The sequence below is a fragment of the Prionailurus bengalensis genome, chromosome E4 (assembly GCF_016509475.1).
Source record: "Prionailurus bengalensis isolate Pbe53 chromosome E4, Fcat_Pben_1.1_paternal_pri, whole genome shotgun sequence".
NCBI lineage: Eukaryota > Metazoa > Chordata > Mammalia > Carnivora > Felidae > Prionailurus > Prionailurus bengalensis.
In genome coordinates, this window is record NC_057360.1 from 48,650,991 (window position 1) to 48,675,852 (window position 24,862).

Consider the following 24,862-nt stretch of genomic DNA (forward strand, 5'->3'; position numbering starts at 1 on the left):
ATCTGTATGCTAAATTTTCCAAAAATTCAGTAACTTTTACTGCATTCAGTCAGGACCATTGTGTATTTCCATTTTGGCTTCTTCTCTGCCATGCTTCCCCTCATGTTGGGTGACAATGGGGTATCTTAAGCATTCGTGAAATTGTGAAAGGGGAAGTTGTGTTGGAAACACATTTAAATTCATTGTTATCTCCTTTCTGATACAAATAAATATCTGCACTTATTCCAAATTTTATTTTTATGTATTTTTTCATTAAAGAATATTCCCAAATTGTCAGTGTTTTGGATTCCCAAATCCTGGATCTGCTCCTGATAGAAATCCTAATAGTAACCTTGAGGACAATGCAATCCTGCAGGCTCCTTGCAGTTTTCATTGTGACCTGGTTTTATTTCCAGTCTCTATGAACTATTAATCTTTTGCCACTAGTGAATTGTATTTCAGTTGGGCTACACAAGTCTCCCTACACTGAATATTGACCCATTCAAATAAATTTTCTGCACTGACACATGAGGTACACTTTCTAAAAAAGAATATCCTGTCATGTCACTTACAAATCTCTATTTTTCATACCTCTGGCATAAAGTCCAAAGTCCTTATTATAACTTGCAAGGCAATAAATATTTTATCTCTTCCTCCTCTACCCCAACCACTCTATGCCCCAGTCCCAGAAGGGCAATCCTCCTTTAGTAATCATTTTCTACAGAAATGAGGTCTCAAGTTGGCCCACAATGTCCAAACCATACCATCTTTCTAATCCATTTAGAGTAAGGTTGGATAACAGGAAGACATATGATCCCATGGGAATTTTCACTTGCAGTAAACTGTATTGGGAAGATAGGGCTCCTTATCAAGATTCTGCTGGTCTCTGAAATGAGTAGTGATGTAGATGTGGGATTGGGAAAGTGATGTTTCCATTATACACAAAAAGAAGAAAAAAAAGTTAGAGCAAAATAGAAACACAGGGATGACTGAAACAGAGATGCTGAATGCAGCAGACATAAAACACCATGTGGTCCAAAGGATCAGATCATGATCGCTTGCCGATGACAGATTGCAGCCATTCAAAGGACCTACAGACACTCCTGGATTCTTATTACACGTCCCTCTTCTTTCTTGGTTAGACCTAAGAGCGTTTCTTTCGCTCATAGTAAAATAAGTCCCCAAAATTAAAATACACAAAGTTCCCCTTATACTCTGCTCTCTTGCCTCCACACTTCCACATATTCCTTTGCTTATAACCTCTGTCAATGATCCTCTCCTTCCTCTTCAGTCACTATCTCTACATCTTACCAAAATCTTGTATCTGAATCCATCTTTGTCAATATATATTCTGGGAAACCTTTCCTAAAAACTCTAGACTGAGTTAAATATCACCACCACCACCACCCTTTTATTTTCTTCTTATTTACTATTTAAAATAGTAAGAAAGTTAAGGATATAAACTTATTTTGTGCACAATCCTGTTTGTAAACACCCACATAGCACTCAGTCCACAGCAGATGGACTATAATTAATTTTTGTTAAGGAAGGAAAAAAAAGAGAAGTGAAGGAAGAGAGTAAAGAAAGAATGAAGACAAACCAAGAAGATAAAAATAAATGAGGTGGTTTATTAACTTGCAATGGTCATACAAATAAATGGCAAAATTGAAGTATGAACTCAGCTTGATCTAACCTTCCAAATAGGTTCTTTCTTATACACTAACCAACCTGCTTAACCTACATCATAAGAAAAGCACAAGGAAGTTAACATATAAATGTTAGTTGACCGTAACTTGTGTTATTTGCCTGTTCTTGATGAATATGGCAGCTCAGTGTAAGAATCAATTATTTTATTCATAATTAATTCATTTATTGTAAATGTACTTTGTGCTAGGTAATAAAGAAGTGAAGGATGATTAGAAATACATGGTTTATTAAGAGGAAGATAATAAGAATTACACAATAAGGATAGCATATACATCTTTAACTCATTTTTATAATCAGATTTTTTTATTAAAGGAAAAATGTGAATTATTTCCTGAGAGGAATTCTTGGCCCTAGAATATACAAATTATGTTATACATACTTTTTACATTACCAAAAAGAAAAGACTACCAATTAAGGCATTACCAATGGTGTCACCTACATAGATTATAAATGCAGAAAAATAAGCTCTAATGAATGTGAAGTTGCCTATACATTATCTAATATAGTAGCAATAAGTATGCAAAAGAACTTATTCATTTTCATAGATAATTATTAATAAAGCAATCCAGTAGTATGTGAGATCTACAAGTGTTAACCAATAACAGGTAAATAAATGGTAAAAACCAACTTTTTTCAACCCTCTGCTTGTTTTGTTATATAGTTGATGTTTTTTTTTTTTTAATTTTTTTTTTTCAACGTTTATTTATTTTTGGGACAGAGAGAGACAGAGCATGAACGGGGGAGGGGCAGAGAGAGAGGGAGACACAGAATCGGAAACAGGCTCCAGGCTCCGAGCCATCAGCCCAGAGCCCGACGCGGGGCTCGAACTCACGGACCGCGAGATCGTGACCTGGCTGAAGTCGGACGCTTAACCGACTGCGCCACCCAGGCACCCCTATATAGTTGATGTTTAGTCCTCCAAACACATCTTTAAGGTATTTATTGGAATTCCCTGGAAACAGACTCTAATATGGTGATTTGAGCGCAAGAGGTTTATTCGGGAGAGCTCTAAGAAAAGTTTCCTATAGGTGCATGAGGGACCAAGATTCAGTAGAGGGAGAAGTCGAACTGTGACTTGTTTTAACAGAAGCATCAATTAATCTCACAGGTCAATTAATCTCACAGAGAGCTTTAAACCTGGGATGGTCATGTAAATCAATACTAGGTATCATATGAAATATATGGGCTATTGATTGAGAAAATAATAAAGACCAGACTTTCATATATCCTCCATCATTGGATGCTATTTGCCCCAATGAATGCATGAAGCCTGGGGCGAGACAACAGATTTCCACAGAGGGCAATTCTTAGAGAGAATGCAGTCAACACTTCTATCAGTTTGGAAGATGAGTTCTCAGTCCAAAAGGCAAACCTAAGTAGCATGCACTACATGAGGTCATTTGGTGGTCAAGTTATGACTACAGCAAACTGCAGAGTCAATGTAAAGAATAACGTGTTCGTGCTTTCACCTTTAGGAAGGAACAGACTATGCAAAGACATATTTTCTAGCACACAAGGAAATGAAAATTGGCAATTAGAGTAAAATCTTTATTTTTTTCTCTGCTGGAGATTCTAAATAATTTGACATGCAATTATCTAGATAATTGTATTAACTTTTTATCTCAGGATATGTGACTCATTAAAGTACCATCAAATGCCATTTAAAAAATATGCAGATATCTGTATGTGTATTTTTGGAATATTGTAAAATATTTTCCACATATTAAAGAGATGGCAACTTTAGCTTATTGCAGCCATGCTCCCCCCACTTTTTTTCTTTTTTTGCTATCAAGGCTTGCCTATTACCTCTTAACCAATAAACACCAATCCTATTGAAGGAATCCATACAAGTTTGTTATCTTAATTTTAAATATGGACTTTTGATCCATTTAAGTTAGATAAATTTGCCTAATAACTTGATTTTTAACTTGCTACTAAAGACTGTGTAACAACAGTATTTAAGTCACTCCAAATGAGAGGATATTTTTCCTGCAAAAGGTCTTCTGACCATGTTATTCTCAATTAGTTGTCTCTATCTACAGAATTCAGGAGGCATCAGTGGTAATCTACGAAAGCAAATCTCAGTGTGAGAATATTTTGCCAGATCACTTTCTTCTCAAATTGCTTTCAATAATTACATTTGTCTATAAACCCCCAAATACACATTTTAAGTTAAAATATAAAAAAAGAAGATGAAGGTCATGAATTATAAACATCTTATCTATACATAGTAATGAGCGAGCAGTACTTTTGGTAATTCAAAATTTTGATAACTGCATCATTCTTCCTAATTGCATGGTTTATGTCTTACCCATAAAAACATAAAAGTTACTAATTTTCCATTATATACAAATATGTAAAGCATTCTGCACAGATGGATTTTACATTCTTATTTGCCAGAGGATCTTCATTAAGCATCAAACACAAAGAAAATTACAGTTAAACATGAATCCATTCTTCATTTTTGCTTCTTGGCAAAAATTAAGAACCAACATTTTATTTTTGGAGAAAGGCACCTTAATGAACATTTGTTTGTCCTAAAATTTTTGTCAGGTTTTATAATATAATGCATCTTAAGGTCAAGCTCACGTTTGAAAATATGTACTTGGGGAAAAATATGGCACTTTTGTCATCCTTATATTTGCAGTACCTAGTGGGGTGCCTGGCTTTCAGTAGATGTTTATTGAAGGTGAAAGAAATTAGCTAAGTGATAACAGAGGCCAACTAATTGAGTGTCTGTGTACCAAGTTAATTATAGTGTTTATAGCTATGAACACTATAATGTTATACTCACCCTTGAAAAACCATGTGTGGAAGTAACTTATTTTATTAAATATGTGTATATAAAATAATACTTGTTTATATAATCTTTTATAAAGTGTGGACATTTATTTGCATAAATACCACTAAATGTGGGGGACATGCATATTATTAAAATGTCCTAGAGGAAATAAATTACCTTACAAACTTAAATTTCTAGCTATATTACTTGGCATATGTTTCTGGCATCTTTAAACATACTGATAACTAGCATGGATGCTTGAATCTTGGAACAAAGCTCTAAAAATAGTTGACATTTTGCTGTTTCTATGGTAACAAAGAAAATGGCTTCATACTCTAGCACTGCTCCCACAGAGCTTAATGTTCTCTCTAGATTGCCTATACACTATACTGCTATGTTATTGTAGTAAAAACCACCATTACTCTTTTCTTCCTGTCTTTGATGTGTCTGATAACAATCTGACCACTAGTGTAACAATCGGAGTGTTTACCTGCTATGGTTAAAACAAACATTCCAGTCATTTTTTAAGAAACTGAATTTTATCTCAAAAAGTGCTAAGATCAGGCCAGAATTTTACATGATGTGATTTGAACTATACTGAAAGGCTCTGGATAACTTCTCCATCTACCTCAATGTCTAATATTTACTAGTGGGAAATAATTCTTTTAGGTGAAATAATTTCCCACTTCTCTTAATGAACTAGCTACCACTGACTATCTGGGGACCTGTAACAAATCCCATAATTTTGGGTGTATCTCTGTAACATTCACACCAATTCCAGTGTGCCTGTTCCCCCAATGAATTATAAATTTCATCAGAATGGGTGGTGTGTCTGTTTCCAAGGGTTGTAGGTAGAGTAAGTGTCTAATAAATGTTTTACTGAAGATGTGGTTGGATGAATAAAAATGCGTTTAATCTGAGAATGGAAAATTTAATTTTCAACACATCATTTGCACTTTTTGAGTTCTAAGATATATCTCTCCATCCCCTGACAACTCAACGGGAGTAGTCCACCAGTTGGTGATGGTGGTAAGTGTAATAATTCTTCAAAGATGTTCAAGGCCCAGTTCCAAAAACCTGTAAACATGTTTGCTTACATTAAAATGGGGAATTAGGTTACAGATGGAATTAAAATTGCTATTCAGCTGACCTTACAATACAGAGATTATCTTGGATTATTACTATTGTTCCCTGCTGTGGACTGAATGTTTGTAATACTCCCTCCAAATTTATATGTTGATTCCTTTTTTAAAAAAGTTTATTTATTTTGAGAGACAGAATCCCAAGCAGGCTCCACGCTGTCAGCATAGAGCCTGATATGGGGCTTGAACTCACGAAACATGAGATCATGATCTGAGCTGAAATCAAGAGCTGGACACAAATGACTGAGCCACCAGGCACCCCTATATGTTGAATCCTAATGCTCACTGTGATAGTGTTCAAGGTGGAGCTTTTGGGATGTAATTAGGGCATAAGGGCAAAGTCGTTTTAACTGGGATTGGTGCCCTTATATAAGAGGCCCAAAAGGGCTCCCTTCCCCTTCTGCCATGTGAAATTAACAGTGAGAAGTTCACAGATCCACCAGTGCCTTGATACTGGACTTCCCAAGTCTCCAGAACTGTGAGAAGTAGACTACTGTTGTTTATAAGCTACTCACTCTGATATTTTGTTTCAGCAGCCTAAACAGACTCAGACAGGCTCAATACAATCACAGGGTTCTTAAAAGTGAAAGGGGGAAACACTAGAGAGAACCAGGGAGGTGGCAGCCTTAGAAGCTCTTGACTGGACAGTACTGGCTTTGAAGATAAAAAATGATGGTCCTGACCCAAGGGAAGCAGGTGTTCTCAGAGCTGGAAAAGGCAAGCAAACAGACCCCTGTAGTTTGTAGAAGTAATGCAGCCATGCTGACACCTTGCTTTTAGCCCAATAAGATGGTTTTAAACTTTTGAGCTACAGATACAGAATGATCACATTAAGGAGGGCACTTGCTGTGATGAGCACTGGGTATTGTATGTAAGTGATCAATCTCTAGACTCTACATCTGAAACTAATGTTATACTGTAACATTATGTTAACTGTAATTTAAATAAAAACTTGAAAAAAAATAATAAAAATAAAGGAATGAACTACTGTTACATGCAAAAAAAGAAAAAAGAAATTTCTGTTATTCTAAACCAGTAAGTTTGTGGTAAAAAGTTACAGTAGCAAATGGACACTAATTCAGTGGGGAACAAAAGAAAATTCAATAATAGGGAGTTTACCTAGTAATAGAGGGCTAGATGACTTTGTTTACTGAGATACTTTGATCAAGGTATAATGTGATAATATGGGAAGGGAAAACACTTTGCCTCTAGGGGAAGCTGATCTCTAAAACAAAATGAAACAAAATGAAAATAAAATTTTCATTGTTCTGTATTTAAGAAATTCTTTTTATTTATTCCATCTTTTCACTGGAAAACAATCCAAGTAGAGTAATTTTTATCACCAGATTTGAATGAGAAATATGTTAATAAGGAAACACACACACAATAAACAAGAAACCAAATCACCAGTTTCATTTATTTTTAGCATATGATTCAAATTATTATTGTTCTGTTAATACACCTTTATGTGATGGATCATTTGTGTGTGATAATGTACCACAATTCACCAACTTTACAGATTGTAAAACATATGACTTTACTGCTGACATTGAATTATATTTTATAGATATATAGGTGAATGACACATAAAGGAATTTTTTAAATTGAAGTGTAGTTGACATACAATGTTATATTAGTTTCAGGTGTACAACATAATGATTCAATATCTACATATATTACAAAATGCTCACCACTAAGTATAGTTATCATCTATCACCATATAAAGTTTTTCCAATATTATTGACTATATTCTCTGTGTTGTATTTTACATCCCCATGGCATTTATTTTACAACCTAAAGTTTGAATCTGTTAATTTCATTTACCTATTTTACCCATCCCTCCCACTCCATCCCCCCGGGAAGCACCAGTTTGTTCTCTGTATTTTTTGAGTCTGTTTCTGTTTTGTTTTGTTTTTTTAGATTCCACATATATGACAAATTACACAGTATTTTCCTTTCCCTGATATATTTCACTTAGTATAATACCCTCTAGATCCATCCACATTGTTGCAAATGGCTAGATTTCATTCTTTTTTTATGGCTGAATATTATTCTATTCCACATCTTGTATAAGGGACTTTTAGGGGTTTTTACCTCAATTGTATTAGAAGTATCATCTTCCTATTATTAAGACTAGAATAATCAATCCATTTATAAGAATGTGTTTACTCTTTTGAAACATATATTAAATGTCTTATTTTAAGTAGAGAAATGGCATGTTCCTTCTTACATGTAAAAGGACTTTCTCCATATGCGGAGAATAGTTTCTGAGGGAAACTAGGAGCCCAGGAACAAGACAAAAAGAGGAGACTATCTAAGATCCTATGGTAGTGATTCAAATGAATGAGATGGATGTTTGATATAGGAGAGTTGTAGATTTGATAGAAAGAGTTGGATATATTCCAAGAGATGTGGATATCTTTTAGAGTTGAAATCTGTCATTGAATACAAATGGATATGATAAATAAGGCACATCAAAAACATGATCTAAGGTTTTGATATGAGCTACTGAATGGACTTCATTGATAGGAGACAGGTATAAAAGCAGGTTTGTTGGGGCGCCTGGGTGGCTCAGTCGGTTGGGTGTCCGACTTCAGCTCAGGTCATGATCTCACCGCTTGTGAGCTTGAGCTCGCATTGGCCTCTGTGCTGACAGGTTGGAACCTGGAGCCTGCTTAGGATTCTATGTCTCCCTCTCTCTCTCCCTGCCCCTTCCCCACTCACACTCTGTCTCTCTCTGTCTGAAAAATAAATAAATGTTAAAAAACTGCTTTAAAAAAAAGCAGGTTTGTTTTTGGGAAGGTAGTTTATGTGGTATTTCAATAATTCTGTTTTGAATATGTTGTCTTAGATGACTACTGGGTATCAAAATGTAAAGTTTAAGTAAATATTTGGATATACAAATCGAGATTTCAAGGAGAGGTACAGACAGAAAACACAGATTTGGGATATACAGGCTTATAGATGGTAACTAAAGCTATGGATTCAATGAGATTTCCAGGGAGTGAGGGGCTGATAGACAGGACCTGGGCTACTGCAACATATAGGGTTTGAACAGAAATAGAAGAGTCAGCCAATAAGCCTAAGAAGATAGGAAAGTATGAAGTAGAGGAAAACAAGGAAGAAGTGATGTAATAAAAGCCCAAAAGTGGGAGCATTGTGTTTGACATTGATAAAGATACACTCTGTTGAAAGCAAACCAAATAAATAAACCAAAATATTTTCCCATTAATTTGTATATTGATAATTATGTTTTTACCTTAAGCTTTTCAATACTAAAGTAAATAAGCAATTTATAATATTGAAATATACAATCTATTTGAAATATACAATCTATTTTTATAATAGATTTTGCCATTTGGGTAATTTGGCCAAATGTGTCTTTCCAAAATGTGTCTCTTTTATCTAACTGATATTTACTCACTTGACCAATTTCATATATTTAAAACTTTAAATTATCATTATCCAAAAAACCTACTTCAGTGGAATAAATCTATTAAAACTATTGAACAAATACCTCGTTATCTCCTTATAAATAGAAATCAATTGCTCTTTCATGTATATTTTATTTCAATTCAATGAACAATGACTGAGTACATACAGTTCTAGCTATTGTTCTTGTTCTTGGAAATTAAGAAGATAATAAGAGCTTACACTTTGTGAGAAGAATAGCAATCAGCACTGGATTTTGGCCAGACTGACCAAGACAATAGCTGCTTAAATAAGACAGACATTATTTCTCTCTTGTGGAAAAAAAAAATCAAGATAGTCTAAGAATGATAAAGACAACAATTATTCAGGAAACAGTTCATACCGGCTTCCGATACACATGGCTTCCACCTTATGGCACTATTTGATTCCATTCTGAATATTTTCACTTTAGCACGCAGAAAAAAACATAAAAGACAGGACCAATTCTTCCCTTTTAGGGCACTTCTTGGAAGTCTTACATCACACTTATATCCCTTAAATCAGAACTTAATCACATGGCACACTACCCATGATGTAAGCTGGAAAATGTAGTCTTTCTTGTGGGAAATCTTAAGAGCCATATAAAAACTCGGGTCTCTCTTACAAATTAAAAAGAAGAAAACAAGTATCAGGGGTAATTTTACAATGTAGACATTTACATAAATAAAATTTTTAATAGAAAATAAGTGACTTCCCAAAAATAGTGTACAGAGTACCAAAAGAACACACACACAAAAAATGGAGCCCCACCCAATCTGAGTAGAGCAAGAAAGATTTAATTTTGCCTAATCTGAATCTTGAATTATAAAGAGTTATGCAGTTATGCAGAGGGAGGGAAAGGTCTTCTAAAAAAGAAATTAGAATGAGCAATAGCACCCAAAAGAGAAATATCAGTCACTTTAGGAGGGATATACAACTAAGTTTTTTTTTTTTCAAATGGAAAAATGTAATTTGGGGTATGAATACGACTAGAGAACTAGGCAGGTGAAGCTTTCGGAGAGTGTTGTACATTATGCTAAGGAACCTAGATTTGCTTAATTCAGAGCATTGCTAAAGGACTCAAACAAAGGACTGAGATTGCTCAAATTGCATTTTAGCTAGATTATTCCTATAAGATTACAGACAATGGATCTGAAGCAGAACCATTATAGGAAGTAGGAACATAACTTAGATGATAACACAAGTCTTTGGAAAGATGATAAGAATCTGAAATAAGGAAAGGTAATAGGGAGTGTTGTGTAATAAAGAATTTGGCTGGCTTTTATCCCTGGTTCCTAGGAGGCAGCTTCCAAATCCTTGAAATTTCATAAGTGACAGGTGTACCGTTGTTATGCAAGGTAGTGCCCTGTGACCATAGCTGGGTTTCTGCTAATGAGGAAAACCAGGATCAGGGCTGGCCACACCAGAAAGACCAACCATGTCATTAGAGGGTTGGGGCTTTGATCCAATTGGTATCTGACTTTTGGGGAGGACAGGGGGCCAAAAGATTGAGTTCAACTGCCAGACCAATGATTCAATCAATTAGCTTGTGTAATGATATCCCAATAAATCTCTAGACACGGAGGCTTGGGTGAGCTTCCCTGGTTAACAGTATTCTGTGTGTACTGTTACACATCAGTGTGACAGGAGAGTGATGTATCTTGACTTGATGAAGAACTTAGCATTTAGAACCCCCCCAAGTCTCACCCTAGTCATCTCTTCTTTGGTCCTGTTTTGTATCCATTTCTGCTATTAAAAACAAAAACAAAAATAACAACAACAAAAACCCTGTAAGTATAGCGCATTTCCTGAGTCCTGTGACTTTTTCCAGTGAATTATTCAAACTGAGGGAGTAGTGGAAACCCCCAAGTATGTTGCCAGTTTGTCAAGAGGGCTGGTGTCATGGGAACTCCTGGGCTCAAGGTTGGTATCTAAAGTGAGGACAGTTTTTTGGAGGCCTATGCCCTTATCTTGTAAAGTTTGTCCCAACTCTGGGTAGTGTCAGAACTGAATTGCTGGGAGCAAAAGAGGAGAGGTAAGGAGACTTTAGGCATTTTAGGTCAAAGGAAGCTAGACTTGGTAATTGGTAAAGGCCAAATAGAAAAAAATTACAATAGTAACCTTGGTTAAACATCAATTGAATTTCATGTGAATTGGAGTTAGATGCTCACTTCGAAATATTTCATCACGTTTACTACCATGAATGTCTGGTGAAACTTTTTAAAGTTGTTCAGGCTGTGAGTCATTTCTCATTTCATAAAATTATCCCACAGAGAGCGGGACATTCAGCATAATTAATTATTCCCTTCCCACTAAACATGCTCCTGATCGTGATAACCAATAATACTCCAGAAAATTTCCAAAATGTACCATGTATATCGGGAAAGACTTACTGAATGATGTACAGTGGGAGAAAAACATGTGGTCATGAGTAAAATGTGAGGAAAAACAAATTAAGCAGAGAAAAAACAGGCAATGCAACAAAAAGTAGCATACAAGGAAAAAGACTATGATATAATGGAAGCTGAGAGAGCTTGTTTAATAAACAGCAAACAAATTAAAACTTCAGAATGTTTTCTGAAAGAGAGAAATAATAATACTTTTACACAGTAAGGCAGTTTTCACTAATGAGGAAGAAAATTTCTGACTTTATAGATTATCTTGTTATGTGTTTTTCAGAATTCATAAATTTCAACTAATGTCTAAATACTGGAGGAAAGGAAGGAATTCCATTTTGAAATTTACAAATCTATGTATCTGAAACTAAATGTTTGATGCAGCTAGTATAAAACATTAGAATGCTCTTATGTCTACCTTGTTTTTTTTCAATACATGAATTTTAGCATATAGTATGATTTATGTGAGTAACTAGAATAAGTGGATGATTGGCCATACTATTTTTTACTCTTCATCCAGATATTTTGCTACATTTATATAAACCATAAAAGTATATTTTCAAAGATGAAAATTCTACTTACCCAGGTAAATATGCAAGAATTAGGCAAAGTTAATTTTTAAAATTTAATTTTGTTAGCTCTGAATTTAGAAATGTCCATGCATCTTTTTTTAAAAAAATTTTTAAATGTTTGTTTATTTTTGAGGGAGGGAGAGAGAGAGGGAGAGCACGTTCAAGTATGGGAGGGGCAGAGAGACAGGGAGGGAGACACAGAATCCAAAGCAGGCTCCAGGCTCTGAGTTGTCAGCACAGAGACTGATGGGGGGCTCAAGCCCACGAACCATGAGATCATGACCTGAATTGAAGTTGGACACTTAACCGACTGAGCCACCCAGGAATGTCTATTCACCTTCCGCTTCTACTAATAAAAAATATATCTCAGCAACTATTTGTTGCTTTAATTTACCTACTAATTTTATTCCAGTTTTAACTAGGTAAAAAACAAAGAGCAACTTTAAGCTCACTTTACTTTAGTTGGAATTGAAGATGTGGCTTAAGCATCAGTTTGAGAAGTTTTTGGAAAGTGAATTATATATTGACTACCAGGCAATGTTTATTTAGCAAACTAGATTAAAATAACAAAATTTATTTAATGGTTTATATTTTCAAAGGATGATACTAAATAATATTGCTATATGTGTGCACATGTGACAGAAGAATAGTCCTTATAATAATTATTGGCTACCTGTTCTCTCATTTTATTTGGTTTTATTGTATATTATTTGGAGTAGAAAGTACAGTTTCGACTGCATTTTGCTGTTGTGATTGTACGGGATTATCGGATCAATCTTTTTTTTTTTTTAATTTAAAAAAAAATTTTTTTAACGTTTATTTATTTTTGAGACAGAGAGAGACAGAGCATGAACAGGGGAGGGGCAGAGAGAGAGGGAGACACAGAACCGGAAGCAGGCTCCAGGCTCTGAGCCATCAGCCCAGAGCCCGACGCGGGGCTCAAACCCACGGACTGTGAGATTGTGACCTGAGCTGAAGTCGGACGCTTAACCGACTAAGCCACCCAGGCGCCCCGGATCAATCTTTTAAATAAAAATTAATTAGCTAATTAATTAAATTTATAAAGGTATCAGATGTTTCAATTAAATTGCTTAACTTAAAGCATCATTTTATTTAAAATTAATAAATTATAAATACATAAACGGACTGATTTATTTTTTCTTGTGGACTTGATAATGAATTAGATGATAGTCATCCACTGCACCTCAATCTTCTATATGGCTGGTTCCAATGTAACTTTAATAATTTTTTATCCAACTTACTACTATCTTTTCCATTTTAGCTTATCATGTAACAATATACTACTATACTACTATCCTATGATACATAATAACCTACTATCCTATACTACTATCCCATAACTCATTCTTCAAAGAAAAACACATATTTTATCATGGGAGACATTTTGTTTGCTTTTGTGAATGTAATTTTTTGTCTATAAATTCAGTTCATATTTTACTAAATTTATTTAGTATTACCTTAGTATAATCAGGTAATTTTTATGCATCATAAAGGCTGTTTTATTATTTGTCTCCCTTACTTGTTTCTTACCTGATATATCCTTTAAAGATTCTGCAGGAAAAAAAATACATTTAAAGAACTTCAACGTTAGCATAATTTATTTGTAGATTCCCTTAAGAAAATTTACCTCCAGACAATAATCCAAACTTGTTTCCTGAACAGACCCACCTATCTTTTTATTTGAGTTAATAAAGTTTGCTTTATTTTCTCACCCAATCTTCTGTACGACAAAGAAGCAAACATGTTTATACAAAGACACAAGTTCAAGTTCAGCAAGAGGGAGAAAGAGGAGCCAGGGGTTATGGAAACATTGCTTTCTGTGTTATTCCTGTAAATCCCTTGTGTAATTACTACTTCGGCTTTGTCACATCTTTTTTTTTTTTTAATTTTTTTTTCAACGTTTTTATTTATTTTTTGGGACAGAGAGAGACAGAGCATGAACGGCGGAGGGGCAGAGAGAGAGGGAGACACAGAATCGGAAACAGGCTCCAGGCTCTGAGCCATCAGCCCAGAGCCCGACGCGGGGCTCGAACTCACGGACCGCGAGATCGTGACCTGGCTGAAGTCGGACGCTTAACCGACTGCGCCACCCAGGCGCCCCATCACATCTTTATTTAAAACATTACATGGCATTATTTTCCTTAAATGTAAATATTTCCTCTGACCCATGATAAATTTACTCTTCCATAATAAATAAATACTGGGTTTCAGAGAATGAAGAACTCCATTAAAACCAAAATCCGGCTATCAGGAGAGGTCTTTTGAAGATCAATCTGAACTTCCCACCAGATTGAGACTGTCATTGAAAGTCCAACCCTAAATGTTCCATCTGTGTATCTTTCTCCTTTAGACCAATATACCAATTCTTTTTTCTTAATATATTCACAGGAATATTTACAATTTATAATGCGCTGGGAACATAAAGATGAAGCAGAACTGGGCTCTGCTCTCAGAGTTGATTTTTGGCTATTGTTTCTGATCATGCCCAGCATCTCCTGTGCCTGGATAAATTAAACAGTACATTTATTTCTTATTTCTTAGTTTTTAAAACCAGATTTGAATGGCCATAGCTGCCAGTAGATAGAATAAAACCCTCAAAGTCAGTCATTGGGTTCTTCAAGAGTAGATACTGACTTTATCGATTCAAATTTTTAAGTTATTTTAAGAGACAGAAAACTTATACCTACAATTCTACTTGACTTTCTTATAACTGACAGTTTTCTCCCATTATCTACTTTTCAGAATAAGAATTTGACCAGCTTCCAATTTTCAGAGGGTCTTAGAGAGGCCAGAGGAAGTATATGTGAAATGAAGCTCATTGGTTCCCAATTGTCTCGGTGAGAATTAGACATTATAGGAGCTGAATGACATGATCTCAAGTGGCCCATGTAGACATCTTCCTCATAATAGTCACCAGTTTCAGTGACCACATAGACTACATCTCTGCTGCCTTCAAAATCTGCCCACTACATTTCTAGACACTTATTTTTCAAACCAAACTTAAACAAAGATCACCTGCATTATCTATCACCAAAACTCACCTTATGGAAATAAATGACATGAAAGAATTTGAAAATTATCTTATCAGACACTTGTGATAAATGAAAAATTATAAGAAACACTGAAAAGAAAGCTTATAGTTCAGAAAAATGGACTCAGGAATTGCCCTTTGTTTTCAAGCTTCTATTTCTACTTCAATAAAATATTACATTATTCTAGGTAAGTTTGGGTTAAAGTATATGTATTATTAGTGGTAAATCATTTGAAATAAACTGAAATTTTTTTCATAGAAGATATTTAATAGGCTGACTTAAACCTGCAGATTGTTACAAAAAAAAAACTGCAGAGGACAGGATATTTTAAGAAATAACACAAAATTTTAATGGGTATGTAGGTTTGGGAAAATATAGGATAGTCCTTTAAACATAGAGGTAAGTTACTATTTGTCTTCTTCTATAGGAATTAGATACCTTAATCCAAAATATATTCATGATTAGGTGTGATACATAGGAATCTGTCATGTATCTTATGGCACTAAAAATAAGGATTACTGCAGTGAATGTATCATTGGAGAATTTAACTTTAATTTTAGTCTTAACAGCTAAATCCAGGGTTTATAATTAGGACTTAGTGTGTTTTTTTTTTCTTAGTGGAATAAGAATTTTGCTGAAGATTTCAATGAAATCAATTTCAGGGTAGCTTTATCTCTGTTTCACTTGAATTAATATTATCTTGAGCTTGAGGTTTTGTTTTTTTTTTTCCAGGTTTTATCATACCAAAGCTAGTAAGTTTTGCCCAAATATTGGACAGGTAGTATTTATTTTAGCATATTTCAAAAATTTGTAAAGAAATACATGTTCTCCCATATCATATCTCATTAATATATCTCATATGATATATAGCATCTTATACTAATATATGTTAATATATATTTAGATATTAAAAAATGAGATACCTCATATTAACCTTCTAATGCTTCTGAAGTTACCACTACAGTGCAATGGGATATAGCATATAGTATTATTTGAACAGGTTACATCCCAGTGAATGTGTTTTGAAAGATATTTTAACAAGTGATTAGAATAAAAACTAAGGCTTTGTCTTGCCCTCAAGTAACTCCTAGTCAAGTATTGGTTGAAAATATAATTTAAAAAGTATAAAATAATAATAACATAAATAATACCACCTACTCTATTAGCAGAAAAAGATAACAACTGTAACAAATAAAGCATTTTCAGGGCAAACATAATAAAACGTTATTTATCATTCTAATACTAGCCCAGTTTCTAGTTAGGCAAGTCTCCTGGATATGTACAGCTTTTTTGCTTCCTTTCTATTTGTCAAGCAGTATTTTAGGCTTCTTGCTTCTTTTGACTCTGTCAAAACAATCCCTATCAGAGAAAGAAAGAATGGAGGATCTCATAGGGTTGTTTGTTTGTTTGTTTGTTTGAGTCTGGCTTAGTAGACTATACAGCTGACCCTAGAACAATGCAAATGTTAGGCATACCAACCTCCTATGCAGTAAAAAAATGGGCATATAATTTTGACTCCCCCAAAACTTAACTACTAATAATTTTACTGTTGACCAAAGCCTTACTGATAATGTAAACAGTCAATTAAGACATATTTTTGTACATGTATTATATACTGTGTTCTTATAATAAAATAAGCTAGAGAAAAGAAACTGTTATTAAGAAAGTCATAAGGAAAAGAAAATATACTTAATAGTACTCTACTGTATCAATATTGTAAGTATATATAATTATTGAAAATTACCCATTATAAGTGGGCCCAAGTAGCTCAAACTTGTGTTGGTCAATGGTAAACTGTAGATACCTTCCACCATTATTCCATTGGTCAGTACTCTATCTCATCACTCCAGCAAGCAAAACTGTGAAATATAATCAAGTTATGTGTGCAGAAGAAAAAGGTAAAATATTTCAAATCTAGCCAGTCTCTGCCACAATATGCATTTGGCCACCAAATATTCATTTCACCATTGCCCAATACACAGGACACATCACCTCCTTCCTATGTGAGGTAACTAAAAAATCTTATCTAGCTACTAGTTGACCCTATTCTAATAACTCCATTTAACTACTAGCCCATGTTCTCCAGGTGATGAGCAGTTATTTTTATTTGGCCTAGATATTGCTTGTGTTATGAACTCATAATGTATGTTATTTAAAAATATATGCATCTCCATACCCAATATATAATGATAAACTGAGGATGGAACAACTATAATAAAATTGGCTCAGAATGGGCAGAATGGAATATTCAGAGCAGTCACAGCTTCACAAAAGTTATCAGAATCTGCTGGATGTGCATTATGAAAACCTAACCTGGGGTAAGGAAAATGTCATGTAGATTCTGGTTTTGTTCTCTGATAACATTCCTGTAAAACAATATTTTTCATGGTTCCTTCCTCTCTCTTTAGAAAGTACTTTTTAAAAATTTCTTTTTATTTTTTTATTTTATTTTTGTCTACTATTCACCATGGCCACAGCTAACAGAGATGATGGGAAGTATGTCTTCTTTAGAGAAACACAGATGTGGCACCTGCTTGTCAGGTTACTGTTAGGTTATTACAGTAGAGGTTTAGAACATAGTAGACAGCCATAGACTATTTTTTTTAAACTAGGCTTGCAGTTTCTTTGGTAATACAATTTTCTTGAAAACTTAGGAAGCTTTTTATCTATTGGCTTCCAGACAGATCTATTTGGCAATAAACACAAATTTGTACCTAAAATTATTTCCCATGCTTGACTTTTTCCTTTATTATCTCCACCTACCTCCTCTCTGATTAATGACAGCCACCTTGAGGCTATAGAGACTAAGGGTCTTGAGTAATATTCTTGATCTGACTTTGCCTGCAAAACTAAGTCACCTAGTTTAATTTAAAAGCTTTCTTGGATTTTTGTTGCTCAAAGTTTTTTTCCTTTTTCTTTTTTCCTGTTTTGTCTTATCTCTTAACTATTTAGGGTCCAGGGTAATGATTTTTCCAAAACTTTAATACCCTTGATTGGTGAAATTTCTCCATTCCCTTTGATCTTTCCCTGAAAATGAGCTATTTCTTTTATGGGCAGCTCTCTCTTTTATAAGGACTTCTAAAAAGGAACTCATAATAGCTGATGGATAATATCATTCTGGCACTTTCTAGGCACTGTTATAAGATTATAGGCTCAGTAAGTATATAGTGTTCATTTCAAGTTATTGCAGGTAAATTTCTATTAAATATTTTGCCACAAAATAATATGGCTCACTAGCCTTCAAGCTTATTATTTTTTTTCAGTTCCTTTGCCTCCTGCTGTGTCACCACAAAACCAATAGCACATGATCAATTTTGTTTTTGTTGAAAAGTAATACCATCCTTCTGAGTAGGAACTTTTATATTAGTAAGGACAGGCCACACTGCTCTGACATACAACTCTAAAATTTCAGTAGTTTAACCTGACAAATGATCATTTTTCATTTACACAAGAGTCTAATGTTTGTTTTACTGGATGACCCACATGGAAGATTTTTCTCCAATCTGATGATTCACGGATCCAGGTGCCTGCAAATGTTGTCTCTGTTACCCTCTAAGGCCTCAGTACACATTGCCTCCAGCTTAGCTAAGAAGGTAAAAGAGAAAGAGAATGGAAATCTGCTGCTGTTTTTAATGGTCTAGACCTGCAGGTAATGTCAATGGCTTCTACCTACATTTCTCTGGGTTGTGAGACAAAGGGAGCAGTTAAATGTAATGCCAAAGTTCTTGTCTTGAACAACTGTGCAAATCCTGGCACCATTTAGTGAAATGGGAAACACTGGCTGAGAGTCTGGAGAGTGAGGATCCAAGTGTTCAGTTTGCACATATTAAGTGACAGATGCTTAAAGACATTCAAGTGGAGATGTTAATTAGATAGTTGGTTGAAAATTTTAGTGTTAATGCCAGTATTGGTGATATAAATTTAGGAGATATCAAAAAATAGAAGGTGTAAAGCTACAGGACCAGATGAATTCACTCAGGCATTGCATACATCCAAGGAAGAGAAAGGGGCCAAGGACAGAAATCTAGGGCATTCCAACATTTAGAAAGTAGTCTGGAGAATTGGACAAAGGAATCTAAGAAGGACTTGTCAATGAGGTAGAAGGAAAATTGGTAGGTCATCAAGTCCTGAATTCCAAAAAAAGTAAATGTTTCAAGAAAGAAAGAAAAAAAAAAAAAGAATCAATAGTCTCCCAGGTCAGATAAGATGAGAGTAAACCAGTGGATTTGGTTCAATAAAGGCCATCGGTAACCTCAACAGGAGCAAAGACTTTGGAATGATGGGGGGAATAGATGGATCTAACTTGGTTTTAGAGAAAACTGAACAGAAAAATAGTGCATTTGCTGGAGGAGATGAGCCATATTAAGGAGTGAAGTATGATATCATATTTGTAAATAATTCTGTAGAAACAGGAAAATCAAAGAGACAAGAAAAAAAGAATAATCATAAAACATTTTGTTGTTGAGGAGAGAAGGGATAGAATTTTTCTACATACAAGGAGAGCCAGTCTCAGAGAGAATCCATCCTTTTTGAAGTAAAAAAGTTAGGTTTTTGGATATGTAGTAGATGAAATAAAGATGTTCTTTCCTGATTCTTTAATTTTTTTTCCTAAGAAAAAGAAAGTAAGATAACGATTTTAGGGTGAGGAGTGGGCATTTGAGATGAGAGGAAAAGGAAAAACATTCTTCTCAGAAAAGATAACATCATTCTCAGTACTGACCCTGTGAACTGTTGTCTTAGCAGAAGCTTAAAGGTCAATGAGGCATCAGGAAAGGTGTAGACCTTGGCAGTAGTGTTGGATGCACCTTATCTGGTTGCTTACCACAAGGAGTGGGAGGTGCTTAGCCTGGGGCGCTGACCTAGCAAAAGCATAGTTTTATTTTATTTTATTTTATTTTATTTTATTTTATTTTAGTCAGGTTTGGACAGCTCCAGAGTACAAGTTTGCTGCTGCTCAGTCTTGAACTTTATAGGCACAGGTAGAGCAAGGAGCTAGTTTTTAACTTCAAGGTGGTTGATTCTCACATACCCTATAGAGCAGTGCTTCTCAAACTAGCTTTGGTGAAAGAAACTATTTTCTTCTGTTATTTTTTTAAACTTCAAATTCATCTTGGACCAACACTGTTGTAAAATATAATATTGATTAATTATTTAAAAAATTGAATGAAAATTCATACAAAGATATAAGGCTCGGTGTTTTTGTCATTCTATTCAACAGATAACAAAATATATACATTCTCCAATAGCTATAACCAGAACATAAAACAGTGAAAAAATAAAGAATTACACACAAATTTTAAGACATCCTTTGAAATTATTTGTACACATAATTAACATAGAGAATCTCTCTTATGGTCATAACTTGTCCCTCAGTTGTGATTCAACAGAACTCTCACATGAAGTGGTGATTCCCTAAGTTAGGCACCTGATGTCACTCTTGGAGCAACTCTATATACATTGGTATTAAAAAGTTTTATAGTGACAAATGAACTTCTTTTTCTCTTTGCTTGTTAACTTATTTAATATAGGTTGAATGAATGCTACTTAAAGGGGAAAATGATATCTAAACTGATTCAATGTTTTATTTTGTTTTTCATTCTCCTTGCTTTCGACTCCGACAGTGTAGATCTCAGTCTGACAAAAGTAGTTAATAGGAACAAGAGAAAAAATTTTAAAGCAGTTTCTGAAAGCTTGAATATTCATTTTAGGTTTTATTCAGAAAGAACCAAGATATGTTATACTTTCAAAATTCATGTCCAAACCTTTTCTAGTAGCCAGGTCCAGCAATTTGTTCTGTAAAGTTATTGTTACATTTAAATTATCTCCTGGCAGAAGAAATAGATTCTGGATTCATTAATTTCCTATTCATGTATCTTCATTTGATTGAAAATAAAATTCAAAATACGGTATCAAATTTTTAAGGTGTTCAGTGACAGCTTTTCACAGATTTGCAAACTCAAAATTATCACCCACTTCAGGGATAATTGTTTATGGAATATGGCTTTAATAATCAGTAGAAACTCTGTCCTTTCAAACTTACTACTTTCATTTACTCTTTGTTAGTGGATGCTTTCGGTGCCTCATGCAGATCTCTTTTGTCAGATTCCCTTGCTGCTGAAAGTCCTATTATAACTCCCAGTTGTATCCTCTGTGCCATTACTCTACAGAGCTCTCCACTGGGTCAAGCTAAATCTAAACTTCAGGTAAACCCACAACTTTGTCTAGCATCATCTCTTGATTTATTCTGCTGTCTTCATTTCCGTATAGGTTTTACCAGAAAGCGTACCCTCAATAAATCCCTGGAACAAGAATCCACAGGCTCTGGTTACAGGGAAACTGACCTAAGACCTGACAACACAGACTTCCATTACGCTATATTTTTAAACTTTGCAAGAAGTCAGCAATACTCAATCATTTGGAGAGAAGACTTTAAACATTATGCAGATTAGAGTTTTCTCCCAGAAATGGTTATTGCATATTGGCAAAATTAAAATTCTGCTAGGATATTTCTCTCTGTTGAATTTATGTTCACAAGTATTATAGTCTGAAAACATCCTGGAGGATCGATCTGATACTTATTCTTCCAAGCCTCTTTTCCTCAGAAACAACTGAGTTTCTGCCATTGTTTTTGGCAACACTAAGTACCAGATTATAGGAACATAATTTTGCCTGAGGAACTGCTTTTGGGAAAAAGGTTGGCTCGCTTTTAAATTTGGTGAGCGTGGGACTAATTCTACGTTAATTTTGCATATGTTATCATCTTTAAGTGTTCTTTAAAAGTGACGAACATCAGAAACTTGACATGAAATTAATTCCATTTGTGAGGCCATAAAAATTTCATAATAAATCTTATTCCAGTGAGAGGTAGCCTAAAAAATCTACACAAGCATTGAGAGTCTTCTGGCTAAGTTTGAACAACGTATGAATTTGAAGAGAGTATTGTTGGCTTTAATTTCTTTGGACACTTAACTCCTGGGGGAAAGGGATTTTGATTTTACTAATTATTTTAGAATCCAACTTATAAAGAAGTTTGATTGGTGGATTTTCCTTTCTCCACCTCTAGGACAAAGTAAGGGCTAGGAAAGGCAAAAATTAGAGATAATGGAATTTGATAAAGAAAGTAGGTTTATATGTAAATTTTGATCATCTCTATCAAGGTGATATTTTATTATTGGAGTATTTTGATCTTGCCATTTGATTTCACTGCAGAATGTATGCTAGATTATTTGACTAGACAGAATATCAAAATGTTGAATAAGTAATAAAATACAGTGGTTTGGAGTTTTGTATTTTTTTTTTAATTCTATTCTGACTTATTTCAGAGATTTCTAACAGTAAATGTGATTTGTCCATCAGTGGTCTCAGGAGAATCCCAAAGAAAAACAAAAGACTGGCATTGAGGAGCTAGTCATAACATCGGTACAGGACTTTGCAACAAAACTGTTTATCTCCTTCCCCAGATCGTGGGAGTGTACAGCCCAGCTCTAGATGAATAGGTCTGTTAGGTTAAGAGAGCCAAATCTGTCTCCCATTATTTGTGACCATACTAATTGACTGTTTTACTTTACAAAGTTTTGGGTATAACATTCTTATATAGCATTAGATAACTAAAAACCTCCATGTCAGAGGCTGCCCTGGAGATGCACTGAGTAATCTGTATAAATCTGAGATTCAGAATTGTAAGTCACATGCTGTAGCCTACACTTTTTCCATTATAAAGGGTTATCTTGTGTCCCATTTTAAAAATATTCTTGGGGAGCCTAGATGGCTCAGTTGGTTAAGCATCTGACTCTTAGTTTCAGCTCAGGTCATGATCTTGCAGTTCATAAATTTGAGCTCTGCATCAGGCTCTGCACTCAGCACAGAGCCTGCTTGGGATTCTCTGTGTCCCTCTCTCTCTCTCCCCTTCCCCAACTTGTGCTCTCCCTCTCAAAAATAAATAAATAAACATTTAAAAACATATATTCTCTTTTTTCCCAATTGGATCAGAACTCAGGCAGGGAAAAGGAGTGCTATTTATTGGAGATCTCCTTAAAGATTTTAACAATGTAAATTAAAGGAAAAAGCATGAAACTATAAATTTAGCTAAGGAGGAAATTCAGATAAAACCCTATTTTTATTTTTATGCCTCAGAATTATACAGTCAATCCTAAAGCAGCTAAACTATTCAATATCATGCATGCACTTTATGAAAAGCCGCTTTTCAAAATTATGCAATGCAAAACCACTGAGCCTCATAGTGATATAGCTGAATGCTTAAGTTCTAAAATGTTAAAATGTCTTAGGTTTAAATTTCCATTGTGATGGTAAAAGGGAAAAGTAGTATATCATCATATGATTAAAATGTATGTAATTACTGATTGCCAAAAATGAAAAAAAAAAGTGTTTCCCCCCCTCAGAAAAACTCTTATTAAATTTACATGAAGTTATTGAGAGATACATTCCACAGAATTAGCAGGAGTTTGCAATAACTACTATTTGCGTTTTAATGTATAGTTTTATATGGATCCATTACATGGAGCAAGTCTTGTGTAATAGCTCCAGAGTTGGATGGGCCCAGTTCACTTTATGTGAAATACAGCCAAGCTAAAAAATTTATTTTCTTGAAGTAGTGGGCTGTGAGGACTTCAAATATATGGTTATTTGAAAAAAGAGAGAATATTATTGGGAATTCATGAGGCAAACAAGATAGGAAATTATATCAACCTAACAGAACCCTGTGCTGAACCTAACACAGGAAGCACATAGAAAATTAGTAAATAAGAGAAACTAACATAAGGAAATGGAAAATCTCTAACGAGGTAGTTGAAATTGCATGGAAAACTGGTATCCTATAGTAGAAAATGAGTGGATTACTAAATGGATAATGTGAGAGCAGGACCAACTTCAGTTACATAAGATTCCATGCTAAGAAGAGCCTGCACTTCATTTGATGATCTACTTTTGTTTTCTTGAAATTGTTCATTTTTGAACAAGGGTCCCTCATTTCATCTAGCACTAAGTCTTGCCAATTATGTAGCTGGTCCTATGGGTGAGTGTGTTTGGTGTTGGTGGAGGGGGCAATTTCCATCTAGGCTACCTACCACCATCTTTTGAAGTGCAGTTTGCTGTAATAGAACGTAGGGGGTTTGGAGTTCAAATTCTAGCTTTGCTACCTACTGTATGAAAATTTTAGACAAATGATTTTACTTCTCTAATCCTTAGTTTCCTCATCTGTCAAATAAGAATAAGCTGCTAATGTACCACATTCAATACTTACATATACATATATGTAATTATATATTGTACAGATACATATAAACTTTAATAGCTGATATAACATTTATTTTGCAGGTGGTTTCTAAAGCAGTTTGATAGTTTCACATGCTCTTTGGGGTTGACATCTGTGATCTTCAAAGGCATGGGTTGAACAGAACAGTGGAATAAAAACATGGCTATATTGTGACAGTAAAGAATACTGAGAAGTTGAAGAGTAGGGGAGAGAAAAGGAGATAATATGAGTGGGAGATTTGTTGGAAAAGGTGAAAAGGGGAAGCAAAGAAACAAAATGAAAGACTGGATTTTGTGGAGAACTGTAGTTGCTGAGAAATTTCCGGTTTGGGCATGGGTGAAAGACTTCCAAGAATGAGAATGTCTATTATCTAGCACGACTATAATACTTTGTTGAAAGATCAACTCATTACTACAATGTTACTCTAAACTTGTCATACACATAAATCCCAACTGTAAATATTTTTTAGAAAATTCAGAGTTAAATGAATTCTATAAGTGGATTGGCATG